This window comes from Haliotis rubra, unplaced genomic scaffold (assembly GCF_003918875.1).
Source record: "Haliotis rubra isolate DU_JTF1 unplaced genomic scaffold, ASM391887v1 Scf4, whole genome shotgun sequence".
NCBI classification, from domain to species: Eukaryota; Metazoa; Mollusca; class Gastropoda; order Lepetellida; family Haliotidae; genus Haliotis; species Haliotis rubra.
Genome location: NW_025767079.1, coordinates 662,274 through 677,844, shown reverse-complemented (window position 1 = coordinate 677,844; position 15,571 = coordinate 662,274). Strand labels below are relative to the sequence as shown.

At 40.7% G+C, this 15,571-nt stretch overlaps 1 long non-coding RNA gene across 1 annotated transcript; it reads left to right on the top strand.

The window, feature by feature from the left end:
• The first annotated feature begins 2,117 nt into the window (after positions 1–2,117).
• On the top strand, positions 2,118–15,246 carry LOC124287250. The gene is made up of 3 exons (XR_006901235.1): positions 2,118–2,127; positions 11,336–11,338; positions 15,158–15,246. It is a non-coding gene; the product is annotated as an uncharacterized LOC124287250 (long non-coding RNA).
• The last annotated feature ends 325 nt before the right edge of the window (positions 15,247–15,571 follow it).

The window sequence follows — 15,571 nt, the reverse complement described above, 5'->3', positions numbered from 1 at the left end:
GTAGGTCAGCAGTAGGTCAGTTTAGCACATGATGTCATAACATCTCTCAGAACTGATAGAGCTGCGTTCACACATGGGTACAATGTGAGAAGGCCATTTCTGGGATATTGCTGGAATATTGCTGAAAGACATTCTCAACTACTCAGATCTGAATTCCTCCAATTATCTATGTCCCAATTGTTATCTAGGGTATAAGTGTCACATGAACGACAATTGCTTCACCTTGGTCCAAAATCAAGGGGGAAAAGAATGCTCGGTCGTGACTGGTAATTGTTTTCACTGATTTTATTTTCTCAGCAGCGACAAAAGGGAGACACAGGGAATGTTTAAGAAGTAAGACAGAAGCATGCTATGGGCAAACGGAATGTACGTGAAGGCAGATAACAATCACACTTACAAGGATGACATTTAACATTTCTCAACTTTCAGGACTGCATGTAATCTGCCTAATCCTGCACTTGCAGTTTTAATGGATTTAACATTTGTCAGCTTTTTGTAGTTAGTAATATTGTTCTTCATATTGGTTACAGTAAAAATTTTTAGTCAGAATCAGCTTATGACTTGTATCCCATTTCAATCAAACTTCACTTTCAGAAGGCAAGATATTTCATAACTTCTTTCAAAGGCATTTAGAAGTTGGAGCAGTAAGGAAGGATAACAATATATGGATGAACAACTTCTTTATTGCTGTGAGAGCGACGTTTCGGTGTAGGTTCTAACACCATTATCAAAGTGAAAGTCATTATTCTTATATTCTTAGTCATATGGGCCATTTTACAAATGTTTTTCATTTTTTTATTGCCATATATAGCATTAAAACATAAGAACAATAATAAAATAGTAATTGCCAAGCATGTTTTTGCATTAAATGGCAGTACATATACTTCATAAGACTGGCATCTTTGTGAAGAGCGGGAATCAACTTGTACAGGCCCAATTATTGATCTGATGTCCTTACATTCATCCAGCGATGCCAACCTACAATTTTTAAAATATTGCAGCCTTCTTCACTAATGACAAGGTTAATTGATCTAATGAAGAATCAATTCGATTCGTTAATATCTCCAATTAACAATTAAGGAAGTTCAATTAACAGTTCATTAACAGTTCTGGTCCAATGAACTAATTAGGAATCAATCAATAGGAAGTACTACTCACCTGAGCTCTTACTTGGACTGAGGCAAGTTTGTCTGCCTCTGCAGCTTCAGTGGCTGTTGTCTTGCATAAGTGACACAAGAAATTAAATTCCTCGTCAATTCTTCATAAGTCAAAGCAGGGAGACTATATAACGGGGAGTGGTCACTCCTCGAAAAGCCCCTTAGCGTATGCCTCGGCTCGTCACGTGACCAGTGTAGCCAATATGGCGTCAGTGTAGTTTTTAAGATTGAGCTTGGTGAAACAGCTGATTACATTCGCTGAGTGTTGTGACAACTGAAAACCTACATGCAGAAGATAGTTACCTATTCTGTCACTTCATTTTAAGTCAAATAATTGTTATTAGTGTCAGTATTAGTACAGTAGATTTGTAGTAAAGTTTCAAGTCGGCATGTTGAAGCTCACTGGCTTCAGTTTTCGGTACACAGCGAAGAAAGACTAAATTCTATCGTTAAAAACTCTTTCACATATTCCTTTAATTTTTAGAAGGGAAATATACCTCAGTTGAAAGTTGTTTACAAGTAATAGTGATAGTTTTATAACTAAAAAAAATTGTTAGGGTGTATTTGAGGTGTGTGAAAAATATGACATATCACCGATCTGCCATTGAAATACTACAGAGCGTTGTTTGAGTGTTTCTAGTTATTGTTCTAAAACATCTTTCACATACACCTTTAATTTTTATGAGGGGAATATACCATCAGGTGAAAGGTGTTTGCAAGTAATAGTGATAGTTTTATAATTTTATAAAAATTGTTAGGGTGTATTTGAGGTGTGTCAAAAATATGACATATCGCCGATCTGTTCTGATCCGCCATTGATGCTTGTGATGCTTGAGTGTTATAGTTCTAAAACTGCTTTCTTTCTTGTTGATCTTAATATTTGACAAAACTGGAAAAGTGCTTACAACGCTTTGTGATAGTTCTAAACTTTCTGTTTTTGAGTCTGTGTGACAGTGTCACTTAACATTCTGTCAATGTCCATGCCATTCCACACATGCAATAAGATATCTGAATTAATTACCAAAGTAAAAAAATGTCTCAAAGTAGATTTTTTTTTAAAAAGGACAGCTGATGTTAACACGTGTTCCAGAGATAGTTGTGCGTTCTTTAACATATTTGGGGAGGGATGGCCGTGGTGTATCATTTATTCTTTCATTCATTCACATATGTATTTCTTTGTTTTGTTCTTTTTCTTTATTTCTTTCATTCATTCACATATAACTCTTGCTCTTCATTCATTCATAGTAAAATTCCAACTGATACAATAAACTGGCTGAAGTACTGTTAAACACAGCAGAAGTCACTGTGTGCGTTGGAGCATGACGAGGCACACGCTAATTAGTACAAATGGTACAGCAAGCAAGTAGTAGATTATCCGTGGTCAAAGTAGTCTTCATGAGTCATCCCTGTGCCACAAACCTAGTCTGTCTCACAGTCCTTGAACCACATTATTTCCCCTACTGCCCAGCCCTCTCTGCAGTGCTAAAGCCCTAAATAAAGCAAGTCTAGATTTCCTCAGGTTCTGAATCTCTGGTCTCCCTAGGGCTCCTTTTCAATATAAATGTTTGTTACTATCAAAATTATATATATTCAGAGACTAAGCCTTAGTCTACCACAAACCCTGTGTGTCCATGACTGACATTGATCACACTCTATGGCGTGCTGGTTCCTTCTTACAGTCTTGGAACACTGCACATACTGGACAGCCATGGTTAGTGCTGTGAATGTTATGTGTTGGAAAGCAGGTAATCATATTGTCAGTTAAAGTGAGTTCATTAGTTAAAGGTCACATGCAACGCAAAACTTTGCAGATTCTGTTACCTTTCGGTATGGACTTACCATAACAAATTATCACAGGCGCGAGGTTCTTATATGTTATGACAGTAGATTACCGATTTCACTGTAAATACATTTTCATTTGAATTTTTCACCACATGTTCTTCTTACCAAGTGACTTTCTCGGTTCGATACTTAAAAGCAACCTCATTATTTAGCATTGTCAGAATTTCTAACTGTGTTATATAGATATGCCTCTGTCACAGACAACTCAATGTCTGTTTTTATTGACACCTATGTGTCTGCCTGATCTGCTACAACAACAAACATCCTATACAGATTAGTCATGAAAAACATTTTGATGTGAGGATTATTATTCTGTGTTGATCTCACACAAAACGAAATAAATCGTGACTGACATCTACAACATGTGAGGAAAACATTGTCAGACATTGTTTACAGACTTACCTTTACACCGCAAACACCGTGTACGTCAATGCCTTGGCGATCACAGTTGACAAATGATGTATATTTAGTCCTACGCTCATTTAATACCGGTCTCGTGTGATTATTTACGTGTCGCACGTCCTGGTTCTCCTCCAGCCAATCGGTTACCGACGCCAAGTCACGTGGATGACACTCATACTAGCAGTTGTATCTTTTATGCGCGTGCTCCTCTAAAGGAATCCAGTAATGATCAAAATGAACAGTTCCCAGTCTCTAAAGAGGACGTTCCGCTGTCTCAAATATCCATTGTAAACTGGTTTCCGACATGAGGCAAATTCTGGTGTGCGACAGAATGCGGAGTGGTCGGTAACCAGTTTAAGTGTCCTGCAGATCATTCTCCAAAAGCGTATTAAATATTCTGTGACTGCTACAATTATGAAATAAAAGAATTGCGACGATTCAAGTAATTTTGATAAGCCTGGAATTGCTAATGCAACACATGGTTCACCACCCATTCAATGTAGACGTCTGTGGCATGTTCATGCATGTGACAAGATCAGGTTTTCTGCTGTCCCTGAGGTCAACAAGAATTTAAAAGACGGAGTTTCGTTGAAAATGTATCAGTTATCCAGCAAAATAAAGCATCAACATAATAAGGATGTTAATTTCTGTCGGGGACCATGCCAGACTGTTTTGTGACAACTGAGTGTACAGCTAGATTATAGTAGATATAAAAATGCTAAGAGTGGAGTGAGTTGGGTTTTACGCCGCTTTTAGCAATATTCCAGCAATATCACGGCGGGGGACACCAGAAATGGGCTTCACACATTGTACCCATGTGGGGAATCGAACCCGGATCTTCGGCGGGACGAGCAGACGCTTTAACCACTAGGCTACGCCACCGCCCCTTGATATTTGGATCAGTGAAACACTGACCGAAGAACGCTTTGACAACTAGCTAGGCTACCCCACCGCAACGCCCAATAATGTTAAGAAAGTAAGATAAGAAAGTATATAATAGTGCGTCATTATGAAACACGGCGCCCTCACAAACAACGTCAAAGATCAATGGAGCGTAATGTAGTATAAAGATATGATACGCCGAATTCTCGCCATAAGGAGTGATTGAGTATGGTTTTACGCCGCTTTTAGCAATATTCCAGCAATATCACGGCGGGGGACACCAGAAATGGGCTTCACACGTTGTACCCATGTGGGAAATCGAACCCGGGTCTACGGCGTGACGAGCGAACTCTTTAACCACTAGGCTACCCCACCACCCCATCTCTTTTGACAAGCACTAAACTCACTCACTCACTCAAAGTTCGAATCAGCAGGGTTCGACTGTAAAGGTGGTAAAAATAATACCCATTTGACACAGTTTTACGTGTTACTGCTGCGAAGATCCGGTTTAGAATTGGTTTTCAGTAACCCATGCTTGTCGGAATTTAAGCGGCGACTAACGGGATCGGGTGGTCAGGCTCGCTGATTTGGTTGGCACATATCATCGTATACCAATTACGTAGATCGATGCTTATGCTGTTGATCACTGGATTGTCTGGTCCAGACTCGATTATTTACAGACCACCGTTGGAATGTTGCTGAGTGTGGCGTTAAACAACAAGCGATAAACAAAACAAAACGTGCTGGGCTGGTAAATTGTTTAACATTTTTTTTAAAACGATAAGCGTGGTGTCTACTTAATGCACCGGCATTCGACTTGTAGTTGTCACTGGCATATGACACAGGAACTAACATATTTTTTTATCTGTCTTGTCTCTGTAAGAAACGAAATATATACACGGCAGGTCTCCAAATTATGGGACCTAGAATCTTCACACGGTTTATAACACACACTATAGTTTGGCATGAAATGCATGTGGACCCGTTTTTTTGTAAATATCTCTTCATCCAATGACCCAATCGATCTCAAACTGTGCAAGTGGATGTTTTGTCAGACAACCTAATCACATTGTAAATCACCGATTTTATGCATTTGTATTAAAGAATCTGTCTATGTAACTGTCAACAAAATAAACTTTGATCTGCAAAGTTTGAGATCGATTGGATCATTGGATGAAGAGATATTTACAAAAAACCGGGTCCACATGCATTTCATGCCAACCTATAGGCACCTTCAATTGAAGATATAACGGAATGTGCTTTCAAACAACAGGTGAATGGGTGTTTTTTGGTTTGTTGGTTGGGTTTGTGGGGTTTGGTTTGTTTGTTTGTTGTTGTTGTTTTTTTGTTTTGTTTTTGTTTTTTGTTTTGTTTTGTTTTTTTGTTTTTGGGGGTCTTTGGGGTTTTATTTATATTGTGTTTTGTTTTGTTGTTGTTTTTTGTTTTGTTGTTTTTTGGGGTTTGTTTGTTTTGGGGGAGGGGGGGCGGTCTTTGGGTGTTTTTTTCACTTTGCTTGGTTACAATTGAACATGGTACATGTATATGGGTAGAGCAAAATAGTTCAGATTAAATATGGAAAAGCAGACAGATGCTGGTTATTGTAGGCTTACGTGTCAGATACAAAGCCTGGGCTCTCGAACATATGGTCAATAACTATTGTCAGTGTTTCTTGACCTACTAGTATATGATCCACAAAAACCTCACTGAATTCAACAGCGATAAACCCACAAATACCAAGGATCCCTGACCTATATACCGTACACAAACCTCCGGGTCCCTGACATAGACCACAGAATCTCGAACTATTCTGTCTTTACTGACTTCAGTCAGTGTTTCACTGATCCAAATATCGTGGGGCGGTGGCGTAGCCTAGTGGTTAAAGTGTCCGCTCGTCACGCCGTAGACCCGGGTTCGATTCCCCACATGAGTACAATGTGTGAATCCCATTTCTGGTGTCCCCTGCCTTGATATTGCCGGAATGTTGCTAAAAGCGGCGTAAAACTAAACTCACTCACTCTTACCACTAACAGCACTGCGTTACAGGATCAAATCTGCTGCTGTTATCATCAAAGAATTTCGTAAAAAATACCGAAGGGGATTTCAACATCTGTCCTTAAAACCGGTTCTTTGCATTCCACTTGAAATTCTGGGAAGTGTGTGGCCCTAACAGTAAATCATAAACGGCAAATACTGGGGTGGGAAAGGCAACAACAACGACAAGCAGCGAGTCAATGGCTTTACACAATGTACAAATGAATCAAACTTTTACCGTCGATTCACGAGGGACGATTAAAGCGTTCGCTCGTCACGCCGAAGACCTGGGTTCAATTCCCACATGGATACAATGTGTGAAGCAATCTTGCTAAAAGGGACGTAAAACCACACTCACTTACTCACTCTCTCACTTACGATTCACGTATAGCAGAATTCGTTGGCGACGTACAAAATTGTACAAAGCGGCCTTAGCGTTAAGGTGACCGTAATCCATGTGCCTTAACACATAGAGTGAGTGAGTGAGTTAAGTCTTACGCCGCACTCAGCACTATTCCAGCTATATGGCGGCGGTCTGTAAATAATCGAGTCTGGACCAGACAATCCAGTGATCAACAACATGAGCATCGATCTGCGCAATTGGGAACCGATGACATGTGTCAACTCAGTCAGCGAGCCTGACCACCCGATCCCGTTAGTCGCCTCTTACAACAAGCATGGATTACTGAAGGTTCATTCTAACCCGGACCTTCACGGATTCCTTAACACGTAGACTTACAAATGTGAGGTGAGGTGAGGTGAAATTGGGTTTAACGTCGTGCTTGAGAATATTTCGCTCATATGACGACGTGCATGCGTGTGTATGTGTAGGTGCGGCTGCTTGTACTAGCCCAGACTTAAGCTGGTTTTATAGTGCGAGCCCACTGAGATACCATGCCGCAGTGAAGCATGAATACCCCACTCAGACATATTATACTGACTCCGAGCCGACCAGTCCTTGTTGTACCCATTAATGCCGAGCGCCAGACAGGGACCAACAAGTACCATATTTTAACGTCTTTTGGTATGACGCAGTCGGGGATCGAACCCGCGACCTTCTGCTCTCCAGGCGGACGCTCTAACCACTACATCACGGAGGCGGTCACTTACAAAAGTGTTCCCAGGGCAACAATTCTTGCCCTTCACCGCGTCCCGGGCGGTATCACATATGACAGACAGACAGAGGAGTGCGCATGCGCGAGAATAGCAAGTCGATGTCATCACGGCTCTGACGAAAAAGTCTTTTAACATCATAAATTGGCAAGTACGTTTGTTGAGAAAATATTGATTTATACATAAGGATATCTGTTGATCAAGCTGTGTTAAAGTGTCTAATGAAAATGACTCGCAAGTCCAAGGAAAAAAACGAAAGATAATGCGGCCAAGTCTAAGATGTGCCAACTGCCAGACGACGTTATGGATATGCATTGTGACGTTATCATAACGGCACCGACTGTTCACCAAATGGCGGATCGTTGTGCAACTAATTACGCCCTGAATAAGTCGAACTTACTTCAAAAGAAGCTATCAGCGGCTGCAAGAAGACACAACGTGGTGGTGGAACTCAAAAAAGGTAACGACCTAATTCTTACGCTATCCGCGGGTAGCTTTGAAGTCATCAAAGACTCTATCGTAACATTTTATGCAGATGCTGAAGCCCGTACGATTCTCTCTACAAACCAAAAAGTTGACAAAGCTGGTCTGATTGAATCTGAAACGTTGAGACGAAGTTCTGGGAGCAGCACACGCTCAGCGTTCACAATTAACTTGTTCAGGACAACTTCAAAAATCTTAATCAACGGTCCACAGTTAATGCTATTTGTGAAGGAAGACCAACAGTGTTTGAAATCAATCTTGGACAAAAATGTGTCTTTCATTGACAATATTAATGACTATGTGAAAAATGTGTGTTCTGACCTAAACGGGAAGTCACGATATGGCTGCAATATTGCCGATGTGACGTTAAATATTAACTCACTCACCTAAACGGGAAAGATGTGAATGAAGAATATTCACATTGCGAGCGACACTGCAAGACACGCGCAGTCATTTGCAGTGGAGGCAAGCACTGGGTACATTATAAATGTGAAAAACTTACTCCCGTGAAAATCTACAACCTAGATTCGTATCCTGACCTACCATACGCCTGTACACAGTGTAGCAGGGCTGATGATTTCAAGGCGATAACGATGACGGAAAAACCACAGGACAGTGCTCAGTGCAGCAAGAATGAGGATACAATCCAGAAAACATCGGATGAAGATAGCATCAATAGAAGTATTGATAACATCATAAAGCAAAAGGATAATGTGATTCGCGGCCTGTTGTTAGAGAAGGAAAACCTGCTTCAACAGTTACACAAATGCCAAAATGAAATTCTTAAACTCAAAAGCTCGGGTGCCGACAATAAACCTACATCTACTAAAAATGATGAATCATCTGCAGATACCGCCCAGCTTCAACTACCCTCTACCGCTCCACCCCAACCGGACTAGTCTACTCAATCTTCCGGTATTGACACATCCAGATCGTACGGCAGATTGTACGCTGACACAGTACGCATAGATAGAATGATGTCAAAACAAGGTCCCCGAGGAATCGAAGAAGCACAAACTCTTATTGTGGGTAGCTCTCTGTTGAAGAACATGAGCAACAGAATCCTCTCAAACAAGCTCAACCAAAGATGCGTAGTTGATGCGTAGAGGAGCTCATCTGAGGGACATTCACGAGAGATTGCCAACTCTTCTAAACAAGACTAGAAAACTGCGTAACATTGTTCTTGTTGCGGGTGGCAATGACACTGCCGACCAATCAACATCTGTGCGAAAGATCGTTCAACAATATGAAGAAATATTAACAGAAATAAAAGCCACCAAAGACGTCTCTGTCTACGTTTCGTCAGTACTTCCTCGCCAAACCCCGACGTGGCACAACTCGAAATCCAAAGAGGTAAACAAAAACTTGCAAAGGATCTGTAAAACACACGACTGGGCGTTTTTGGACACTTTCGAGGAGATGATGCACTTCAAGCCACGTGATGTGCTCGTTCAGGATGGCATCCACCTGTCAAGGAACGGAGTGAAAGTGATCAGCAACTTACTAGTGGAGTCAATATCCCTAAAATCTCAGTGCGAACCACACGTCAACAGGAATCTTCGGGCCCCTCCGGCACAGAACCTCTTCTCATACCCTGATGATACAGCATTCTCCATGAGATATGCGCGACCTAACCCTCAGCTCATGTTCAATGCGAATCAGATGCCTTTCATGCCATCTCCATCTATCCAAATATGCCTCATCAAGTACCAAGTCCAATGTGGTCTCACCCCCGTTTATTTTCAGAAATTAATAATGACTGACATAGCAACATACAGAGCTTGTATAGGTCTTTTCTATAATGCAGTTCATTTATCATGTTTTAAAAGTGAGATCATATTTTCAGACAGCTTTCTCTTTAATTTCCTTAATTGGTTCTTCTTTATTTGTAAATGGATGCGCAATTCATTAGCATCTTGTTACTTTTACTTCTTTCGGGCGATGTTGAATTAAATCCAGGCCCCACAAAATCTGCAACTGAGTTATCAATATTTCACTTAAATGTCAGAAGCATCCGTCATAAATTGTCAAATGTTCTTCATGATATATCTGACTTTGATATCTTGTGTTTTACTGAGTCACATTTAGATAGTAAAATCCAGACTAAAAAGCTACTCATTGACCACTATCAACCCCCTTTCAGAAGGGATACAAATTGTTTTGGTGGAGGTATAATAGTATATTTTTCTGATTTATTACATGTTAAAAGAAGACAGGATTTAGAAACAGCTATGTGTGAAATGATATGTTTCCAGATATTTTTGCCTAATAAATGTTTAATGTTATGGGGGCGGTGGGGTAGCCTAATGGTTAAAGCGTTGGCTCGTCACGCCGAAGACCCGGGTTCGAATCCCCACATGGGTACAATGTGTGAAGCCCATTTCTGGTGTTCCCCGCCGTGATGTTGCTGGAATATTGCTAAAAGCGGCGTAAAACCAAACTCAGTCAGTCAGTCAGTTTAATGTTATGTGTGTCATATCGTCCACCTAACACTGGGTCATGTTTTTTTTTTGGAATTCACTGGATAATTCAATTAGTTCTGCTCTTGATATATCCAAACACATGGTTTTGCTGGGAGATTTTAATCAAGATCTTTTATGTATACTCATTTTCACAACGTACGTGACCTGATTATTCACTACAACCTACAAAATGTTATTACTGAACCAACAAGAGTAACGCCCGTTTCATCCTCCATGATTGATCCAATTATTTTATCTGAGGATTGTTTATACAAAGACGCAGGGGTCGTTGAATTCACATCAGATATTAGAGATCACAAGGGAACCTATGTCTATCTTTCAAGCTTTGTAAATGTCAACAGTGCATACAAGAAGCAAGTTTGGTTGTATAACAACGGTAATTATGATACTTTAAATAATCTGATTAGGGAAACTAATTGGGAGAGTATTTTTTTCTAAAACTCCAAATGTTAACGACGCTTGTATAATATTTACTTCTCTGCTCAAGGAATATATGGTTAGATGTATCCCAACCCAGACCATTACAGTCAGACCTAAAGACAAACCTTGATTTGACAGTGAAAAAAGAGACCGTTTAAGGAAGAGAGCATTTCGAACACTGAATACCTCTGATGTATATAAATTCAAAAAGCAGAGGAATAAAGTAAACAATGTTAAAAATTAGCCAAGGAAACTTTTTATTCGAATTTCGGTAGTTTTTTATCTTCTCATTCTACTCAATCAGCAGATTACTGGAAGGTTTTTAATTATTTGTTGAAAGGTTCTACTTCATCGGGACCCATTCCCGCTCTCGTAACTGATGATTCCGGAATACCTTCAGCATTTACAGACATTAAATAATATGTTGTATCTGTTTCCAATATCAGTGATGAGAGCAAGACTTTGCCACCTGTTAGCCATCGCTGTCCTAACAGCATTACAAGCGTTAGTGTAACTGAAAAGGAAGTAGCGGACATGATTAAGACTTTACCAGCAAACAAAGCTAGTGGACCTGATGGTATTAACATGAGGATGTTAAAACGAATTTGTACATCAATAGCTGAACCTCATTGTTTACTGTATAATATTTCTTTGAGTCAGTGTGTTTTTCCTTCAGTTTGGAAAACAGGCAATATTACCCCTATTTTCAAAAAAGGAGATAAATCCCTCCCTACTAATTACAGACCCATAAGTTTATTATCTATCCTCGGAAAAAATGTGAAAACATAATGTTAAAGCATTTACATAACCATTTCAATAAACATAGCATTTTAAGTAAATTTCAATCAGGTTTTACTACAAACCACTCTACCACATCTCAACTCATTGAAATCTATCACGTTATATGTTCAGCTCTAGATACTCATCACCTTTATTGTATGATTTTTGTGACATTTCAAAAGCCTTTGACAGGGTGTGGCATAAAGGGCTATTGCACAAATTAGAAAAATATGGTATTTGTGGCCATTTACTTAGTTGGTTAAAAAACTATTTATCAGATAGACGACAGAGTGTTTCCATCAATGGTACATTATCAAAAGAATTAAATGTTACTGCAGGGGTTCCTCAAGGATCTGTCCTTGGTCCATTTTTGTTCCTTGTGTACATCAATGATTTACTCTAACAAATGTCACAAGACTATTTGCCGACGACACTTCAATTGGTGTTGCAGGAAAAGATGTAAAAACCATAGAAGCTACTCTTAGCTATGATTTAGAAATTGAAAGAATGGGCTGACAAATGGTTAGTTAAGTTTAACCCGAACAAGACCAAATTCATGCTTTTTTTAAAATCCTGACTTGATTTTCAATAATGAACATTTGGAACGTGTACATCAACATAAACACCTCGGTGTCATGTTTTCAGATAATACAAAATGGTCTCATCATGTATCTGCTGTAATAGAAAAGGCCTCAATCTGCTCGCGCTCCCTGATCACAAACTGATGATTTGTTTCATGCAAGCTGGCACTAACCTGGACAGACAGAGGACCGGCAAACCACCACTGACCAGTCCCAACAGGAACCACTACCTTCTACCTGCAAGCTGGCACTAACCTGGACAGACAGAGGAGCGGCAAACCACCACTGACCAGCCCCAACAGGAACCACTACCTTCTACCTGCAAGCTGGCACTAACCTGGACAGACAGAGGACCGGCAAACCACCACTGACCAGTCCCAACAGGAACCACTACCTTCTACCTGCAAGCTGGCACTAACCTGGACAGACAGAGGACCGGCAAACCACCACTGACCAGTCCCAACAGGAACCACTACCTTCTACCTGCAAGCTGGCACTAACCTGGACAGACAGAGGACCGGCAAACCACCACTGACCAGTCCCAACAGGAACCACTACCTTCTACCTGCAAGCTGCAAGCACTAACCTGGAGCCCCTGAGACAGAGACCAGCGGCAAACCACCACTGACCAGTCCCAACAGGAACCACTACCTTCTACCTGCAAGCTGGCACTAACCTGGACAGACAGAGGAGCGGCAAACCACCACTGACCAGTCCCAACAGGAACCACTACCTTCTACATGCAAGCTGGCACTAACCTGGACAGACAGAGGAGCGGCAAACCACCACTGACCAGTCCCAACAGGAACCACTACCTTCTACCTGCAACCACCACTGACCAGTCCCAACGAGAACCACTACCTTCTACCTGCAACCACCACTGACCAGTCCCAACAGGAACCACTACCTTCTAGCTGCAACCACCACTGACCAGCCCCAACGAGAACCACTACCTTCTAGCTGCAACCACCATTGACCAGCCTCAACGAGAAACACTACCTCTGTCGTTGATAAAGCTTCAGGCTCTTGGTTTTTACTAACAACTGGCGCTCCCAGTGGTCATTTTTAATCTGCCCATTAACCACAGCAGCATGTGTGAGACAGAAAACCAGCTTTCGGCATCAGTATACCAACTATGAACACCATCATCAGAAACTAAGACGACTAATCAGTTTGTGCACCGTCGTGCGTTATCATGCAACAAACAAACACTTCCTTTTTGCAGATTACGTGAATAATTGGTGCTTCCGATGGGCCGGACATGCTTATACATTTAGCTAGCCCTTGGTTGCTTTGTTTTTCTACGATCAATTCGCTTTAAATGTTCACCCTTGGTTTGCCTTTGGGCGCCCAGTGGCGATGATGTTTGTTCTCTGGCATTTCCGTTTTATATTATTGACCCCTTTTGAAAATCGCATAGAGACACAAATGACATGATAAATACAGCTTTGTATTCATAGATCAGTATCCGATAAGTATTTCGCTTCCCTTTCGTCTGACTTTAAGATTTGGATCCCAGCTTATATAGGATGGAACCTTTAATATTAGGCTGTCAAATAAACAGTTCAATCGATGACATACTTCTGTCACTTTTGCTGTAGAGGTTTATTGTTCGTACCGGTTGACATTGTTATGCATATGGTGGAACATAAGTTACGTAATATTTTCAATACGTGCACATATCACGCTCTAGCTCGGGCAATACAAAATTTCACACTCGTTTCGTATAAGTCGTATGACATGCTTGCTCGTGTAATAATCTCTATATATTCACTATATACGAACTGTAATAGTGTATGACGTATGTCATGCCCTCAGTATTTCATTAAGAATGTCCTTTACGAACACAAATCCTAAAACAAGCGAATGCTTCATCCATCGCTATCCATCCACTCTGAGCAAGTTTGCCTTCTTGTCAGTGACCATCGAGAACGGTTTACGCCGCCTACCAATGTTTCAGCCAAATCACACCAACGGAGACCCATATATGGCTTCACAAAGTTTACCCTCGTGGAACTATGGTCTTCAGTCGAAATATGAAAATCAAGACTATTACTGAACCCAACCGCCTATTGCTGTTGTATAAATGACACCATCCAGCAAATGGTTGTGGTGATGTTTGATCTTGGGTTGTCTGTCCATGTGCTATTGAGGTCTTCTACGGGTATCATGTATCACGTATTCAAACTTTATCTTGTTTAGAACTTCCTGCCATCGTTTACCTATAGAAATAGGTAGGTGGCACAAAATTCAACTCGAAGAAAGAATGTGTAACCTCTGCGACTCTGCGATGAATTTCATTACATTTAATACTTATATCCCAAAACCATTATGTTAAAAAAAACCAATGTTTTAAGATTTAACGAAATGTAAACTGTAAACGAATTAGTGTTTTGAAAAAAACTGTGTTATACTAGTATATATTTTTAGTACTATCATGAAAACTGTACAATCTTCCTTGTAAACCATCCCGCCATGCTATGTACTCTTAACTGTATATGTGTGCCTTTTATGCCGAGTTTCCCGGCCTGAGCGTAATAAAACTTCTGTTCTGTTCTGAAGACATAGATTATTGCCTTTAGCTCTACCATAGTCTGTAGCTTACATTAACTTGGGGTTTTCCTGAAGACATGATACTGACAGTAACTATTACCGCCGTCCTGAATCTTCGCATCTTCTCACGCGTTCTGATATGGCCTGTAATGAATATGTTATGACTACAATGTCGTATGTGAGGACACGTGTTCCAGAAATAGAACGATTGTGATTTGTTTGTAAATTGTTTTCAAAGCGGTCAATGATAATGAACCATATCCATGTTTTGTGACAAAACCGACATGACGTCGCATTCGTTTGTCGCTTCAATTACCACAACCTAAGGGGAATCTGTGGTCTTTCAGGGCCCCGTTTCACAAACTCTCGTAAGCCTAAGATCTCGTACCTTTTCTCATAGCATTGGTACCTGCTTTACTGTAACATAAAGCCCTAAGAATTCATAACTTTGATCGAAGGCAATGTGTTAAGAATGGGCTTAAGAAGTTCGTAGGGCTACGAACGTTTCGAGAATAGATAGCCAGGACCCCGATCCACAAAGCGTTCGTAACGTTACGACTTGTCGTAACTCTATAGTTTATCATAGGTTTACGAATGTCGTAGCGCTACGAACTCTTTTTGGATCGGGGCCCTGATCTCGTAACTTTTCTCGTAGCAATCGTACCTCATATACTGTAACATAGACTTACGACAGTCGTAGCGCTACGATAGCTTTGTGAAATGGAGCCCTGTATCCACCTTAGCGCTACAATGATTGTAAGTCTATGTTAAAGTAAGGGAGTTACAATCACCTTAGCACTAAGATCGCTTTGTGCAAGTGGACCCTGTACGAATATGCACGAGG